Here is an 18032-nt window from a genome sequence, read left to right on the forward strand (position 1 = left end):
TCATACTGACAGCAGCTGCTGCGTGAGGTTCGGTAGGCTAGCTGCCATGCTAAAGAGGAGGTCAACATTTTCCAAGGAGCTACAAGAGAGTTACAGCTTCCTTTGAAAAGTACCAAGCAAAGAATATTTGTCCCACTGCAAGTGTCTGTTTTCAGTAGCCAACAATGGAAATGTCGATATACTGAGCCATAATAAAAAGAGCAAACACAAGCTAGATGTAGCATTGTTGCAAACAATTTATCATCTGCTGCAGCACTTTCCATTGTGTGGAAAGGCGCATTGATGAAAAATCCAATTGTGCCATGAGCTCATACATGTGGGTTTGCAGGGAAATTAAAGTGTCCCTAGATGGAGGTTTGAAATATGGTCACCTTATTGTATGCCCAAGATAATTATCTTGTTACAGCTCGTGCGGACAAGAAAATGATCTTGCAACAGATACAAATCTTCACCTTATAGGGCTTCAGCGGCTCCATAGTTTGATCTTATTAAGGAAATCATGAAAATAAGTCTATTGTTTGTGTTTTTCTATTTATGACAGAATTTCAATACTTTACCAATACAACTACACTGATTTACATAACCTTTTTGTTGAAGTTATGCAGATTCTTAAAGTAAGAGGCATTCGAACATACTCAGTAATGATTTCACAATAAGCATGAATACCAATTAATTCACTGTCAGACTCCCTCAGTTGAGAGTTCACAGAGGTTAATGCATCTCCTGTCTCTCCACTGATATCTTCAGGATTTCTTGTTAACAAGGAACACTTTAGGTGGAGGGCTGAATGAGAAAGAGAGATAACAGAAGTGTTTATAACATAATACTTGCAGGGTGACTGTACATCGAATGGTCAAAGCCTGGGGTACTTATGATGAGGGATACTCTAAGTGAATACATGCAGACCAGTTTTGTTTGACACTGAGTGATGCGGCTTTAAAAACTCTCAGACAGCCTGCTCATAATATGTCCATAAAACCGCCTCCCATTCCTAGGCCATCAATGCCACATGCCAGCGGTGATAGATTATCATTCAAGGCCCTTTGTTAGCCCTAGTATGACTATAAATCTGAATTTGCAGCACATACTCAAATCGATAAATGTTTTCACCTTTACTTAGTTAATGTTAATGTTAATGATTTCTGATGAGCTGCACCATTTAATATGCAACATCTCCTATTGCAAATAAACAGCCCAGAACACTTTGAGGCGACATAATAATTCAATTACACACAGATTATGCATGCTAACCCTGCAGGTTTCAGCAAACATATCTTGAAGAAAAAGTGGTGTTTTCTTTTTTTTCTGTCTACCCAGCAGGACTCTATTTATCTGCCCTGTGCAGATCATAATAGCTTAATTGGTTCATTTCTTTTGGGCAAGTATCTGAGGATGCACTCATCAGCTGCAAATTGCATTCATATCACAGAACTCTCCTCTATTTCTCATCTTGGATGCTCTAGTTGGATCAGAAATGGCCCAAAGCAAAGAGTGAAGGCACTTCTGCATGAGACAAGAGTGTAATTATAGAGTTGGGCTTCCATTACCTGTGTTTGAATTTCATGCTCTTTAAACTCTTTATGAGAAACGGAAAGCTGATTTGAGTTTGCACATTTATTATTTTGGGGAAAGATTGTGCCACCTTCACAGCTAGTTAAAATTTTTTGCTGAGTTTACAGATTGGATGAGAGGGAACTGTTATCAATCCTCTTGAGTTTTAAAGGTATGAATTGCAGGTTTGCTTCATAATCAATCTCTTACCTTGTTACTTTTACTTTCTCGTGCTGCAATAGAAAAGAAAAAAGTATATTTTAGTGTTTCTGAAATAAACTTGAACATTAAAATGATTCATAAAACCTGGTTCGAAATTAATCCATTTATAATAAGGAAAAAAATGTCCTAGCATATTGAGTAGTAAAGTGAGACTAAAACATGTGAGCAGTACGATGCAAGTAAAACATTCCAAAAACTGACAGGGTCAAAGTGAAAATCTAAAATCTGGGGATACATGTGGGAACAGCTTGAATTATTGTTACAACATACAAGGTTACAGTAAAGTCTAGAGAGAGCACTAAAGAAAGTTTCTGTGTTAGCAAAGCTCCTGCTTGGGCACAGACTTAGTCTAATGGTTAAGTTGGGCACCCATGCAACGGATGGCTCAAATCCAGCTTGTGGCCTCTTTCCCGCATGTCATTCCCCCACTCTATCCTTGTTTCCTGAACTATCCAGTGTCCTCTCCTCTATAAAATAAAGGTGTAAAAGCCCAAAAAATATAACTTAAAAAAAAAAAAACCAAGCTCCTGCTTGGTCACAGAAGAAAATTCAGCTGTATCGAGTGCAGCCACATTTGGTATTGGTATTTGGTATGCTCCATGCATTTAAAAGTATTTTGAAAAGTTCAGAAGAGTGTGTGCTAATTTAGCTTATCCATACTAAATCTCTGGAAACAGACTGCAAATAAATGCAAAACCTGCTGGCATGTTTTCAAATGTTAGCATTTGTAATCTGAATGGAATGGTTCACTAGTTTTGGTTGTTTGCAGGAAATAAAGTTTTTGTAGAGAGGAAAAGGTAAGCTGAGTTTCAATCGTGACTTTGATCTGTGGTCATCTGAAAATGATTTATGAATCTCTGTCAACGAATAACTTCATCTCATGAAGCAAACCATACATTCTAAAGGCTGATTTATACTTCTGTGTCTCCCCTACGCAGCAGGGGCTGACGCAGACATGAGCACCACATACTTGTGCGTCTGTGCGTCCGTGTCACGCAGCAAATCTCCGCCGAAACGCCTGAGGGCAGTGCGGTCTCTCTGATAGCCGGCCGCCTGCTTCCGGTCCCGCTACGATCTCTGTTTACTTTTCCACAGAGATTCAGAGCGTGTTATGTTAATCAACAGCTGATACATGTTGCTGTTTATCATACAGACATGATGACATGAAGAATAGAGAGGAGGAGATGAAATACACGGCTGATGTGCGGCCGATGTCCGGGATCCCGGAAGTGTTGTGAATGCAGGAAAGACAAAGCCGCCGAGCTGACCAGTCACAGGGCTTGAGGTCCGTGTCGGCTCTACGGGAGTTACATTTTGGAGGAGGTGCACGTCAGGTACGTGCGTAGGCCTCGGCGTAGGTACGGGAGCTACGCGGACCCCCGGCGTAGGGTACGCCGTTGATTCAACGCAGAGGTATAAATCAGCCTTAAGATGTTATCAACTTTGACTTCTGTCTCTGCAAAAATTGTTTTCTTTAGATGCAAACAATAGAAGGAAATAACTGTAGCAATTTTGTATCTGACACTGCACAAGACAGATGTGTTTTATACCAAACTGTCCGACAACAAGTGTAACCATCCATCCTACCTTTTGGTCACTGTTCTATATATTTCAAATTAGAGAATATACCCAGGCCATGTTAACCTGACAGTCTAGATAGACTGTTACACCTATCCATGGTAAGGGATATATTCCACATCCATCTGGGCAACAACCCATAGACGCTGTTTGGGAAGGGCAGATCCTTTAGAAAACAGAATCACAGGGTGATTGGAAAAACGTTCTGTCAATTTCAATTGTCTTACAAAATGTTTGCATTGAAGGCCTCTGCTTTTTTAATAAATAAATAAATGCTGTCTAGTTAGATTAAAAGTGTCGCCATAGCTGCGTTCATGGGCCACCATTCTTAAAAGGCTTGCAGTCACTTCTTGCTTATGCCAGAACTAAACTGCACGAGTAGCTTCTGCCTCTTTCTCCTAAAATGATGCTAATTGGTCTGATTAGTCTCTGACCGGGAACAAGTGTATCAGCTTGAAGCTTTGCAGGATGGATCTGTCTGATGACAGACATGGAAACTGGCCAATCCATCACATTTTCAAGGTTAGAGTGATGTTAGTATTAACCAGATTACAGTTGACCTGTACAGCGGACCTGTACTGACCCTCTGTTAGGACCAGTGGCGGTTCTAGACCAATTTTACTGGGAGGGACAGGCTGGGGCCAAGGGTGTTGTCAGAGGGACACATTCAACCCTGACAATAGAGACTGAGAAAGGCGAGGACCGGCTGAGAACAAACTGGCAAAACATCAGTGCATCCCTATATACTAGACATATATACTACTGTGTACTATCAAAATGCAGACTGACAGCAGCTGTTTGGCTGTTTACACTCAACATGAGTCCCTTAGCGCTCTAAGGGACTGGAACCAAGTGCCACACGAATGTGTTCCACCTGTCACATGGGCGTGATACAGAAGTTTTTTTTATTGTATAATATTATTTTGGTGTAGAAGGGGGGCCACAGGGGGGGTCCAGGTTCAGTTTTATAGGGGCACTGGCCCCTGTTGGCCCTTCCCCAGAACCACCACTGGTTAGGACTCTCTGGAAATCTAGGCCCCTAAGGAACTTTGCAAGCAAGACTGGTTGGAAATTCAGACTCAGTTGCACATTAAGTGTCTCATAAATGAGGCAAAGCATAATCCCAATTCAGAAGAAATATCAGTCAAGTGGTTTCAGTCACAACACTTTGAGGTATCCTGTCTTTCAAAGATGGTACTTGGCAGCTCAGTAGGATTCAAAAGGCTGTGTCCTTGCTGAACAATGGGAGGGGAATATTGAGTTTGGCCCCATTACAAATGCAACCTTTTTTTTTTTTACTGCTATAGATAATGCTCATTGATCTGTGAAATTATGAGGTACTATTAGAAAGACCTGACGCACAATTCAGTCTCCCTCAACTCTCAATCACTCAGCTGAAAACCTAAAGCCCAAACTGCAATTTACATCACAATGTAGCACATTGATTCAGACGGAGAGGTGCGTTAAGAGATTCTTAACAAACACCCTTAGGTCTACAATAGGTTTTATGATTAAAACTGTCAAAGAAACTGATGCTCAGTAGGCTGAAAATGGGCTCTGCCAATCAATGCATGTGAATTAAGGATTACATTTGTAATGCTCATTGTCTGATGCAACTGATCAAAAGGACTTCTGCCATTTATAATTCAAGGCAGATGCCAGTGCTGGGAATGTGAACCACAAAGTGCCAATAGAATTAACAGGAGGATATTCATCACCCATCGACTTTGACAACAGATTTTATCACAGTACCTGAATACTTATCTGTGCTATGGACTTCATCAGAGACGATCATTATAAAAAATAGAATAGAAGCCTCTTACAGACATGGATGGATAGTTATTTTTAACTGGGCTACTCCCACTGTAGCACTATTTATCATGGGGTGGCTTAGAGTATGTGCTCACACAAACACATTTCCAACAAGCATCAAATAATCATAACAACTTTAAAACAAAAATGGAGGTATCATACTATGGGAAGTTACTGTGCACAGACTTATTTATTTATGTATTTGATAGAATGGTGTGATAACACATACATCTTCAATTCTCAAATCTTTTAAGGACTAAAAAAAGAGGATGTATGTCCAAGGTCAAACCCAAAGTCACTCATACAAGTAAATACACAATTGTGCTACACTAAAATACCACTAAAGCTACTTTTGTTTTGTTGCAACACAGCACATATGCTTAGTTTGAGCATAAATCCTACCTCTGATCATAGATTTGAATTTTGGACTGGCACCAAGTGAGGCTAACAAAATCTCAGGAGGTCCCAAGCAACCCCTGGCCACTCAGACTCAGTGGCAGCTGGCAGGATGACTATCAGGGTCACTCCTGAAAAACCAGCTAAAACCCATCCCCAATAACTTTGTGGTTCAAACAATAATTATAATGTCACTTATGGGAAACATACATTTGTCTAGCACTAACTGACTTGCTCAAAACACAACAAATTATTTCATCATGGCGTCATGTAGGTTAGCGTCATGAGATGAAATTAAGTGGCTGCTGTAGAGACGGTGTTCCTCCAACTAGCATTAGTTTCAGTTAGAAGAACGATCTGCAGGGTCTTTTTAAGGGAGTTGAGATTTGTGTTGTGATTGTCCCTCAAGGTTGTAGATTTTTTGTATTCACTTAATTTGTACATTCTGAGAGCAGGGAATCAATTGCACTTGCATCAAAAATGAAGTACGGTTCATTTCAATCAAAGACAGGATTACTTAATATGGATTTTTTTCTTCCTTTTTGGTTGTAATGATACTTGATAATGTTTGCTTCTCTCAAATTTTAAAAAACAAACAATCCACCCCCAACAACTCCCAAAACAGCAGACGGAAAATAGAAACCAATGTGGAATAATGATCTGTAACTAGAGTTTGTCGATGTCTCGCTAAGAGATGAAAATATGGAACATTTTTGGTAAAGGAACAGTACAATAACATCCGCTGAGAAGTCTTGTGGGACTTTAAGCTGCAGTGCAACACATGGCAAACAGATTCCTAAAGTCTCCTTGAACCTCAGTAGACTCACTTATATCCTGATAAGTGCTTAGATTGATCCTAAGTTCATTTCCTTGCAGTCACAACCCTCCCAGCGATTCCTTTAATTGCTGCAAGGGTACAATATTATATTTGGACCAGCTCCAGCCAGGGCACTTGAGATATCTACGATGCTTAACATTTTTAATGTGACCCCTGTGGGACTTTGTTGAGGCCTTGCATTAAGTCTGTTCTTATCGACGCACAAATGGAAAACATCGATTAGGAATAGAGGTCAAAGGGGATTTAAAAAAGCTTTTTTCCTAAACACCCCCACACTTCACACTAATAATGTTTTTTTTATCCTCATCATTAGCAGGCAGAGGATGAAAATCAATACATTCTCCATTTACATGTTCAGCTTTTTGTTGATGATGAGCATGCACAGAGCAGAAAGAAACAGAGCCTTTTATCAGATCATTTTACAAGGATCTTGCACTATAAGCCTGAATGCTCTTCTATTGGCAACACAGGAATTCCTCTTCATAATAAAATCATCTCAGAGAAACATTGCCAGTCAGTTCCAGTGTAATAAAATGTTGGAAGGGTACCTGGTATTATAATATTTGGGTCACAATAGAGACTTATTTCTCAGTTTGTGCAGCCTGTGCAGACGGCCCTTTGATGAATGAAAGTCAACTGAATTGTGGCAGACCGCCAGAATGAATAGGAGTGCAAATACCATTAGAGTTACTGGAGGCAGAGCATGCCTGCTTCAATAAATACATTTAATATAGAAGTTAAATCTTTGAGGTAGCTTTAACTCCAGACTTATTTGACAAATGGGGACAAGAAGGGAAGAAAGCCAATGAAATTACAGTAAGAGAGAGATTATAAAAAGAGCACACATACTGACTCAACATGTTTGTGTAGGATGTCACCATGTTAACATTATTAATTAACATGAAACACAAAGTGCGGTTAAACTGGTAAGGATGTCATTAGCAGTACAGATAGCTGGCCATTAACCAAATTACTGGAAAATTAAGATTTTCACCTGATGATGGTGCTCAAAAATATGAATGAATAAATGAACGGGTGCATTATCTAAATTTTGTTCCAATCCATCTTGGCAATGGGGAAATACTCAACAGAATGAGTAAAAACTTTGACCTGCTGGTGGGACTGAAGTCAAAGTCAGGGTAACACCAAAGTTGAATGGAGAGATTCTGATAAGAGGTAGACAACATTTCATGGATAAGTATTAAGACCAGTATTTGGTCTGAGCCAAAGTGGTGGGCTGACCATTCAGAGCACAATCATTTCTTAGCGTTAGCTACCGAAGGGGCGGAAGTGTAAAGCAGTCTTTGGGCCCTGTAGTACACTCAGTGCAAAGTGTCCAGCCATACAGTATACTGGAAGTGTCATTGGTATTTTCTACCCAACGTTCTCCTCATTTCGATGACTAGCGCCCACACTTTTTAAATAGCCTACAAACTTTGCAAGGTGGCAGGAGAACAAACAGGTCACTGACTGTGGAAGAGGAGAAGAAACTGTTGGATTTATAGAGAAGGCAAAAATACCTGTGTTCTCTTTTTTGCACCATCAAAGTGGGAGAAGGAAACAGAGTGGACAGAAATTGCAGTGCCCTTGAAATCCTGAGTGCTGTAGCTAGCTAGCTTACAAACTAATCAGTGTCCATATGAATCTATGGGCTATGGATCAAAAAGGTTTTTATTGTCAATTTCATCATATACGAAGACATACAGGAACATTGAGATGCTGTTTCTCTAGTTGCAGTCCTGCAATTGGTGATCCTTCAAGATCCCCAGTCTTTGTAAAACCTTTGGCTAGGATGTGTATTCAATAGAAAACAGTGAACTACTGTTGAGGTTGGTCTTTCTTTAACATAGAAACAGAGTTCTGGGTGGTTGAAATGATGAATTCAAAGCCCTTTGCACATGCATAGTAAGTTCCCAGTAAAATTGTTTGCACTCACCTCTGATGAAGAATGCTTGTCTGTGCAGGTACGTTGTGTTCTTCAGTGGAGTTACATTACAGTTATACCACCAACTTCTGGACTGACATGCATACTCCACCATTTTCAGTTGTTTATGTCGATCTGTGCACACACACATCATTTTCACAACATTGTCATATCAAAGCAGATTTTTTGTATGAACACAAAAGAAAGACTTTTCAATTTTTAATGGGGCTGTTCTTGACTTAGCAAGGCAAAAATCTGTGACTTACTGACACATTGTAGATGTGAGAGGGTGTCAGATGCAAGTTTTTTAATTAACTATTTGAAGGTTTTTAGTTATGAAAGATAGTATGGTACGTGTGTTTTGAGAAGTATCATTTGTATTGGTCATCAATGTACTGTCAGAACACTAGAGTGTTAATTTATGCTATTTGCTTGTTATACATTTTTTCCCCTTTTGATTAAATGAATCAGACAAGTATACAGGCAAGCCGATTGTTATCTTTATGTAAACAAATGCCAATGCAAAACAAACACATTCCTTGTACATTTAAGACATTTTCTCAGTTTTCTTCCATATTTCATTGATTGCCTGACTTTAGGGAATTTGTTTGTTGAAGCCTTTAAAAATGTGACAGAGATAAACCTTAATTGGTTTTGTCTTCTGGGATCTGCGAGGAATTCCAAATATCTCCTCTGCTTGCTTTGCAGTAATGCAATGCGATTGATTTCTCCTCCATCTTCTTAGATTAGGTGAATAATTAAATTGGTTTTAAACAGACATACCTCAATATCTGTGTCATTGACTTGTGAAATTAATTACAGTGGTGGTAAGCAGATGGAGTTCCAATAGTGGCCAATATGTTTGTCTGTGTCTTGTAGATGTCCCTGGAATTAAATGTGGAGAAAACTTTAAGGTAAAGAAACTAAGTCTGTAAGACATAGTTATTAAAGGTGCGACTAAATATTGATACAGCAATAAATCGCTGTCATAACCTGTGTGACATTATTATCAATACGCCGGAGCTAAATATTGATATTTTCATTGAACATTTACTGAGTTTTAACTAGCTTTCCCTGCTACTATAGCTCACTGCATCAATTCTTTATAACTCCACACTGATAACATACAGTAAATGAGGGGAATATGAATAGCAGACGACTGACAGGAGACAAAGTTGACAGGTCTATCATAGCAGAAAAAGAAAGCAGAAAGTCAGATAGAGGTGAAAAGAAGCTAAGAGATGCACTAACCGCTTTCAAAACCAAAAACAAAAGAGGGGGGAAAAGCTAATCTAGCTGTTTTTTGCTGAGACGAGAGGAAGGCAGAAGATGCACTGTCTGGAAAGAGTTACACTCATCTATGATGGTTGGACTTCACTGTCCACAGAGTCAGACATGACAACTTGATACATGAGACTCATAGAGAAGCTTACTGTTTCAGGAGTCGCTCAGCAATTCCCACCCCTTATAGATAATATTACAGTCACGTATTCAAGTCACTCCCCTGGAAGTACAAAATTTCACCTCTCCCACCACCTTCAAGTCCCGCCTAAAAACTCACCTTTTCCACCAAGGATACGCACTCTAATCCATCTCCTTGGGACTGGAATGACTTCCCCTCCCCCTTTCATTTTTCTAGTATTGTATTCTTTATTCTAATGTATGTATTTATTTACTGTTGAGTGTTGCTTTTATTATTGCTATGCTGTAAGGTGACTTTGGGTGTCAAGAAAGGCACCTATAAATGAAATCAAAAATGAATTATTACTTTACAATTCTGATATTCTGTTGTTGATACAGAGCAAATAAACATAATAACTTCTGACCTGTAAACTAAGGGTGACCCAAAATAGTCTAATATTCGACGAATCGTTCTAACGAGCCTTAGTCGACTGCCAATCTCATAGTCGAATATTTGCATATGAAATGTGGATCATTCCATTCAAACCATGGGGGTGATCAATGTCTAATTTGACATTATTTTCCAGTTTCCCGTAAAAATAGTGTCTCATATATCCTATTTTTATATAAATACAGACTTATTCAATGTAATTCTGAGAACAGCTCTTGAAGTGTTAAATCTCCTTAAAGTGGTAATTAAATCTCCCCTGGTAATTAAAGGTGGATCATTTAACGGGGACCTGTGGAGCAGCGATACCTCAGCTGGCCTTTAAATCTTTCTACATTCACGGTAGCTCAAAATGTCAGAAATAAAACTTCAGTTGATCCTAAAAAATAGTGATGAAGATGAGGAGCAGCTTCATGAAGAGGGCTGTGAGATCAAGGATTACCGGACCACACAAAAACTGTACGGGGCCAAAAGAACGAGGAGGGATACCCAAAGCTGTCTGAAGCCTCAAAAACAATCCACAGCATCCCATCCACCTCCACGCCATCAGAGAGGATATTCTCTATGACAGGATTTACAGTCAACAAAGCAAGGAGCGCACCTCTGCCCGTAAACACGATGGTTTTCCTCACGTACAATTTGAAGAGACTCAAGCGGACAAAGACGCGATGAAAAACTGTTTTAAAAGGTACTGTTAAGAGATTTAAAAACCCTTTAGTTGGTTCAGGTTTGATTTTAAACATTATACAAATGTTTAGCCTTAAGTTGGACAAACTACCCTGCGCAGTGCTGCTCTCCACTGTGTGAACACTGTTTAAATATCTCCTGATTCCTTTCTCTATAACGGCGCGTTGTTCCATGTTTAACGGATGGTGGCCTTATTTGAGTTTTCTCTCCTTCATCATCTCGTTGTTTTTGCAATATAGATTTAAAAAATCTAAGTTTTATGCTTATAATATTCTGTTGTCCCTTTTACTTTGAGCCACGAGTCTCTTAATTGTAAAGGGTTATGTGTAATATTGTTATGCAGTCACCATCATGCAGACTTTGGGTCAATAAGGAAAAACAACAAACATTCGACTATTCATCGACTATGGGCAAAATCTGATGAATCAGATTCGACTAAGCAAATCCTTAGTCGGGCTCACCCCTACTGTCAACCCCCATTATTAAGGTTTTGTGAAGTTATTTTAAAAATGAGCACTAATTACACTTATTTCTGCCTTCACTGTCAGTAAAACAAATTCAGTCAGTGTGTGCTCAACTGTGAAAAGTGGATCATCATGAAAAAAGAAGCTACAAAAGTAAAAAGTTTAAAAACTTTGTACAAACCAACATTCCCGAAAGGCTTAGAAAATATGATCCGCTGTGATAAATCTCTAACACTAAACTCAGCATCTTTTATATTCCTTTAATCTGCAATGTATGCTGTTTTTTCTGAGCTGCACATTGTTCTTTTAATCACATCAGTTTTGTTTAATGTTTGTGGTGTTTGTTCTAAGACACAATATGTACCAGAAGATGCACAAGCAAATCTCCCTAGATTTCCTTATCACCACCTGTTCCCACAACTCACTCCCTGTGGGGCAGAGCTAGACTTTATCTGTTCACATCACAAACATGCATTCATATTCTGCCTTTCAGAGAACATTGTGGAAAAACTCTTGGACTCTCCAAATTAGGAATGTATGAATTCATAAACTGTCAGTAATTGAGCTTGAGGTTTCTAAGCATTGCTGTCCGCAGACTGTGTCCTTCAATCAGTTTGACTCTACCAATGTCATCATTAATAATACACAGAGTGAATCATCCACAGGCTCCTCTTCATTAATATTTGATGTAGATTTTTAGCAGCAGTGGGCTTCCCCTAACCTTTCACTACTTTGCAGCAAGCATCAATTACTCCAGATGAAAGGATGGGACATGGATTTATCTTCATTTGCTGTCTGTCACAGACACAGAACACAGATGTCGATTTTACCTGACGACTAAGTGGGTTCAGCATGTCAGTTGTTAGTCAAATGGTTGCAGGTTAAATCTTTTGTTATGACAGTTATCGTCTGATCACTGTAACATGACCCCTGATACATGAAACCACATGGGGAACAGTAGATCAAACCACCCCTCAGCAGCTGGGATGGATGCTCAGTCCCTTGAAATGACCATACAATTTGTCGGACAATAGATTTATGTTGTGTACTTAAAACAAGATTGCAGTTGCCATGTAGTGCAGGCAAAGTAGCTTCCATTATCTAAGAAATTAAAGGATGACTTTACCATCCTATTCTTTTGCAGCTTAATTACTTTGGCACTTAAATTTTGCTGCAGTGGAATCTGAGTGTTCAGCATGTTTTGTGCCCACAGACCTCATTACATGCATTAAATGCGTTAATGACAAAAATGGACTAATAACCATATATCTCCCATGTCCCTAAGTGGTATAGTTCAACCAGTTCTAACTCATAAGTATTCAAATTCAGCAGCTTGGTCATTCGCCCAAAGCATTGAAATATTACAATGCAGGTTTCCCTAATGTTATTTCTAAAAGCAGTTTTGAGGCGTATTGTTCTGATGTGGCATTCAAGTTGGTAAAGTAGAGTGAGGAATGCAAAATTTGTTCGTGGTGCCAGTCTGGAGTGATGGATAAAACAAACACTGGACTTTCATTCAAGGAGTTGAGCTGTGATTGTGATCTGAGGTAAAGTTGCTCTAAATGTTGCAGTACAAGATGCACTTTTAATAACTTCTTGTTTTCTAAAAAGTGAGCTGCATGTTATACACTGGTGAACCAATACACAAAGTACAACATGCAGAGAGAGGTATGTGTAATAGTATTTTATGCTGAACATAGAGCACAAAGATACAAGCGATCACTTCAATGCGCAAAGCATGCCAGACACATGGCGAGGAAGACTTGATTAGCTGTGTCACTTTTTGATGTTTTTCTCCCTCATTAAATCAAAATTATACATTTAAAGAAATATAGATATACTATTAAGTAAATAAACCTTGTGGAGTGCTGCTTTGATTGAAAAGACTCCTCAATTAAGAGCAACACGTGGCTAGTGGAAGGTGGCGGAGCAAGTCTTGGCAGATGGATATGGGAAGTAGGTCAGTTTGTACCTCCAAACAAATAATGGCACCTTACACTGAGTTGGCGATAACAGATGGTACTACACAAATGCACAGAACCTACACGTTACTGAAAGCAATTGGAGGGTGCTTTAAACTTTTTTTTATCCTGGGAGCCCACACAAAACAGACTGCATCTTGTATCCAGGTGGAACTCATATTCTGGTCTTTACAGTAAATGGTTGCTTCTTTACAGAGCTTACTTTAAGTAATACAACATATGCTAATTAAATGACATACAAATTAATTTCATCATACCTGGTGTGTTAGGTTTGTAATATATGAAAGTAACCTTTAAAACAGAAGTAACCTGTCAGTAACATACACTACTTGTAAGTAACACACCTTTGTAATGTATCCTTGTGATGTGGATATAATATCAATTTAGTGCCTAAACCTAACCAAACTATGACAGTTGAAAATCTGTTTACTATTGTTGCATGTATTCAAGTTTTTAAAGTAAAGAATTTGTCTATAACTATCGTTTGAACATGTAACTTGGAGTTGCTTACATGTTACCCTAAACTTGACAGCCTTATTTTGAAAGTCAAGTCACATTTTGCATATTTATTTTAGCCCACTTGACAGTGGAGCTCTGCTCATGCCAAACTGGCACCACTGTTACCCTAATTGTCATAATGTGAAGTTAAGGGCCGAATAGTGAGCTGCTGTATTTGACAAGTGGGAAATTAGAATGTGTTGAATAACTCCACGTTGTCTTTTCAGCATATGTTCATTTTGTAAATATTTAGTTTGTCATTGTGCTTCAGATAATTAAAATTTTTACATTGACAGAATCGCTTGAATCCTATGTGAGCGCTCAAATGTTTCCAATAAGAAATCTATTTTCCTCCAAATGTGCCAACATTTGTACCCCAAACTGGTTTACTCTTGCCACATTTTCTCTTTGAACCGCACAGCTTCACAGATGGATGGTGATCTATTCATACCACACATGAATGGCAATGTTTGAAATTCTGTGCGTGTGTGATTTGAAGATGTGAAATTTGCATCTGTGGCAAGATGTACTGGTCTTGCAGTTTTCCATTGTGTTGAGGTGTCTGTGTGTTCATGCACAGTGAGCATAAATATGAGATGAGTGTTTTGTATCTGTGGGTTTTTTTGTGAAGGAGAGTGTGTGGGCAGGGTTTTGGATTGGAAAAAAAAAGTTGAAAAAGTGTAGTGTGAGAAAGGAATATGAGTGTTTATGGATTGATGTGTCTATCTTTGTGTGTTTGTGTACGTGTGTGCACAAAGCCATATACTATATGTCATACAGACATGTCTTTACAAACTTTCCTGCATTATGAAGACCATTGAGAACCATTATGTCACATTTGATTCTTCTGTGGGTTCATGCCTGAATGGTACACAAACAAGAAGACTGGTACTATTAAGGCGGTAATATTATGTAAATGTTGCGCTTATAAAATGAGTGTTTATCTGGCCTACATTTGCGAATTTAACCACACTATGAATATTTTACTAAGGCCGGTACTATTTGTTTATGAACGCAGCTTCCTTCCTTTAGTAATTTCTGGTTACCCACCTACGGCCTCTATTGCTCACCACGGCCTCTATTGCTCACCAGACCATGTGGGAGGAAAGTGTCTTTGAATTGCCTCTATGGAATATTCTTCCACATCCCATGTCTGTAGATGTTTTCTTATCTTTTAAAGAGCTGTGACTGGGTCAGGAATCAATAATAATGTTGGCCTGAGGGTCCTGTGAGACTGTTTGTGATATTGAGCTTTACAAATAAACTTGACATGACTTGACTGGCCCAATGTCAACCTTTAAAAAATGAATGGATTGTTGATCCCTGCTATATTACTTCCCCCCTTTTTTTCTCCAGTTTATGGAATAACTCTAAAACACATGAGCAAACCCAGCCAAAAGATGTTTGAAGCAATCCATCATAGCAAATATGGCCCTGTGTATGATGGAGTATATCTAACTGCAGTAATTAAGATGCCAGGATCTCAATCATTTGGCAAGTTCTAATCAAAATTATTATAACTGCCTATGGACTGAGGGCTCTAAAGCTTCAGATGCATGAAATTCCCACAGCCATGAGAACACTGCATCTATACACCACAAAAGTATGCAAACTTGTGCATCATTTGCCCTCACGGTCTGCTCTATCCCAAGGTTAGATTCATAAAGCGTATTGCCTTGATGATATGTAAGTGCAAAACATGCCCCCAAAGTTTGCAGCTCTGTGTGGTTTGCTCTCATTGTGCATCTGATTGGGTTTGGCAGAGCTATGTTGTGCACTCTCATCCTCACAGGGCTTAAATTTGTCCACACCCTGATGATAAGCGGGATGGGGAGGGGACACCTCTTAACAGTTTGATGTGAAGTTAGTTTGTGACAGATGTAATACAGATTTCAACCTTTTTAACAGCTCCCTTCCTGGAGTGAGCCAGCAAGAGCAGCTGGTTCAAAAACAAAAACTCATCTAGTTAACGGCTCTACACCTGGAAAAGTGTGCCCATATGTGCTGTCATTGAGTCTCCGATAGCCCCAGTCTTATTTAACTCCTGGTTATTAACAATGATGGTGATGCTAGGGTACTATTAACAGATTTTGCCTTCAGAAATATTATCTTTTGGTCACCCAGAAGGTAAATTGTTGTCTTAACCAGTGGAGCATTTGAGTGTGACATCCTTTATAAATACTAAGGCACACTTAACACCCACTCTCTGCAGATGTTTGAAATTACACTCTACCTGCACATGGCTGTTAGCGCTGATGTTTGTGAATTAGACATTTTTTGCAAAGAGGCCCATTTATATAGAAGGGGCCAATTTTGCCTCTCATGAATGATAGTGGCTCATTCAAATACTTGCAAACAACACTGAAGCCCGGAGACTGTATTTGCTGTGTAGCACATTTTGAAGTGCACTTGTGACTTTCAAAGTAGAACTGTTGCCATATGCCAGCATTGATGATAACCGTCTTTTTAAAATAACAAAATATTGATATTGTGCTCAAAATAAACATACAGTAATATTGTGTAAGTAACTGGGTCTGAGTTGGTGGCTGGTTCTTTATGCTGGTTGCCACCAGCCTTAGTACAGAGAGGTGATGAAGAAGCAGCAGCAGAAGAAGAAGACTCAGTAAGCAGCCAGCTAGCTAGTGCAGTGAATGGCTACTACTGCAGCACAAATCAAAGTGATGTAGCACTGGTGTTTAGGACACAGCTCACTTTTTAGATGACAAAAGAAAGTTGTGTCCTATACAGCACATTTTCTGGTAAATTATTTATTTAGTGTCCTGTCCTGAGTTTATTGAAACAAGACTGAATGTTTGAGCTTACAAAATTAGGTGAAACACAAAATAACCCCAAACTAAATGTCAGCTCACAGGATGCATTTCAGCAAAGTTCTTCAGAAAGGTCATGTAAACAAAGACCTGGTTTTAGTTTACATTTCTCTATCATCATTAGTAAACTACATGACAGGCAGTAAGAGTTTCTGATTCAACTGACTCTAGTGTTCAATTTGAACTGTAAGAGTTAATGTATGATGTTGTAATTAATATTTAACTGTGTCATAGTTAGTATCCTGTTTTGTTCTGTTTTTATTATTGATGATGTCTGTGTCCTGACTTTTAGAGTTCATGCTTTGTTCTGCCTCCAGTGCTTTTGTTGTAGATTGTTTTTTTTATAAAGGGGAGCACTGTAAACAAGCTACGGCTGTAAATGCTGTGTTGTGTTGCATTGGTTTACACGCCTCATGCTTTTCCATACTATTAAACTTTCAATATATAAATGCTAATCCTTTGCAACACAAGCTACAAACAGGTAGCATACGTGAGCTAACACATTTCAGTGTGCAGGCTTGCTAGCGGCATACTATTCAGCTTTGATGGAGGATCTTACACTGCTGGTGAGACATTGCAGCCATCACTCCTCTATGCGATTTCACAGAGATGAATCAACAGGTACACACATCTGTAGATTTCTGTCATCCTGGTGAGAAAACTTTGATAATTTACTTGATAAAGGTGAGGCTTAAAAGCCTTGAAAGATAAAAGACATAAGAAATAGCATGAATATAAAGAATAACCTTGAAATCAAGGTAACCTCTGCAGCACGTTCAAAGTATCTCTTGTTCCCTTTCTTTTAAATCAGGATGTGTCTAAAGGTTTTGCATAATCACGGAGCACCAAACCCCCACAGGGCAGACAGGATTCTCACATAATCTCTGAGCTGAAAATGTGTTTCTCCCTCTATGTCGACCACCACCTCTATCATGGCTGAAATAATAAAACAATTGATAAGGTCATTTGGGAGTGTTTAGTCACTGCTGAACACCTTTAGGAGGCTGGAGAAATAGAACTGTCTTGCAGAGGCACGGCGGCGTATCGTAGTGCACCAGCAGTCAAAGGGAGCTCAGGCGAGACGAGCTGTAAGTGGATCCTCCACCTGATGTCCGCATCAGTTTCATCTGACTGATTTCTGTCTTCACTGGTCCCAGTCGACGAGCTGAGGAGTGGAAAGGGGCACTTGCTCATCACTGCCAGATGGCCACAACCAATTCATACTCTGTGGGCTCCTTCTTGTGTTTCACTTCCTGGTGATTCATCGCCTGTCTGCGCTTTTACTTTGCAAGATCTGAACCTGTGATCATAAAAGTGTGACTTCACAGATTCAGCTGTACATTTGCATCAGCAGTAAGACATATGGGGCAGTTTTTTTTGGGGGGGGGGGGGGGGGTTATTAA

General features: G+C 39.2%; 1 long non-coding RNA gene across 1 annotated transcript; it reads right to left on the minus strand.

The window, feature by feature from the left end:
• Nucleotides 1-575: 575 nt before the first annotated feature.
• LOC117825540 lies at nt 576-8432 on the minus strand. The gene is made up of 3 exons (XR_004633865.1): nt 8334-8432; nt 1762-1784; nt 576-783 (listed from the first exon to the last, which is right to left on the minus strand). It is a non-coding gene; the product is annotated as an uncharacterized LOC117825540 (long non-coding RNA).
• Nucleotides 8433-18032: the final 9600 nt, after the last annotated feature.

This window comes from Notolabrus celidotus, chromosome 2, assembly GCF_009762535.1.
Source record: "Notolabrus celidotus isolate fNotCel1 chromosome 2, fNotCel1.pri, whole genome shotgun sequence".
Taxonomy (NCBI): domain Eukaryota; kingdom Metazoa; phylum Chordata; class Actinopteri; order Labriformes; family Labridae; genus Notolabrus; species Notolabrus celidotus.